We start from the raw sequence: 889 nt of genomic DNA, 5'->3' as shown, positions 1-889 counted from the left end.
GGTGGCTGGTTGCTCTTTGAGCCAGCTCGGCCTTGCCTGGCATGCACAAGCTTCAGTGCAACTACCGTGCTACAAATGGAGCCATGTGGAGGAAACGAGCAGCAGGCTCAGGAGCAAGGTGTGCACTGCCTTTGGGGCTCCAGTCAGTGCCTCAGGCCTCGTACAGCAATGCGTGCCTGTTGGTTGCCAAGAGGCGGACCACAGGCCATCTTGAGGAGGGCTTTATGTTCAAGTGCAGAAAGCAGGTAGGATTACCACCCAGGGGACTCGGCCTTCTGTGGCCCTGGCCAGACTTAGACTCTGGGAAAAGCTGATTCAGAGGAGCGTGTAAGTAGCTGGGGCCTGTGCATGCCAGGCAAGGCCAAGCTGGCTCAAAGAGCAACCAGCCACCTCTGCAAGGGTGCACCTGAAGCAGGTGCACCATCCAGCAACCTCAGCTACTCAAGGACGCAGGAATGGCCAGGTTCCCACAATCTGAGTAGCTGCCACCTAAAGACTGATGGAGCAGAGACCTGAGGAAAAGCAGATGGTATTTTGACCCTACCTCTAGGGTAGAAAAACTGACGTACCCTAACCGATAGCGAGTGATGTTGGTCACTCTTCCATTGGCTCCTGGCACACCCTTGCAGAGGTGGCTGGTTGCTCTTTGAGCTTGCTTGGTCTTGCCTGACACACACAAGCGTCAGCGCAACTACCGTGCTACAAATGGAACCATATAGAGGAAACGAGCAGCAGGCTCAGGAGCAGGGTGTGCGCTGCCTTTGGGGTTCCATTCCATGTCTCTGGTAGCTGATCTACCTGCTCCTGGCACACCCTTGCAGAGGTGGCTGGTTGCTCTTTGAGCCAGCTCGGCCTTGCCTGGCATGCACAAGCTTCAGTGCAACTACCG

The sequence above is a fragment of the Colobus angolensis genome, unplaced genomic scaffold, assembly GCF_000951035.1.
Source record: "Colobus angolensis palliatus isolate OR3802 unplaced genomic scaffold, Cang.pa_1.0 Scaffold20, whole genome shotgun sequence".
NCBI lineage: Eukaryota > Metazoa > Chordata > Mammalia > Primates > Cercopithecidae > Colobus > Colobus angolensis.
This window is presented reverse-complemented; position numbering follows the sequence as displayed.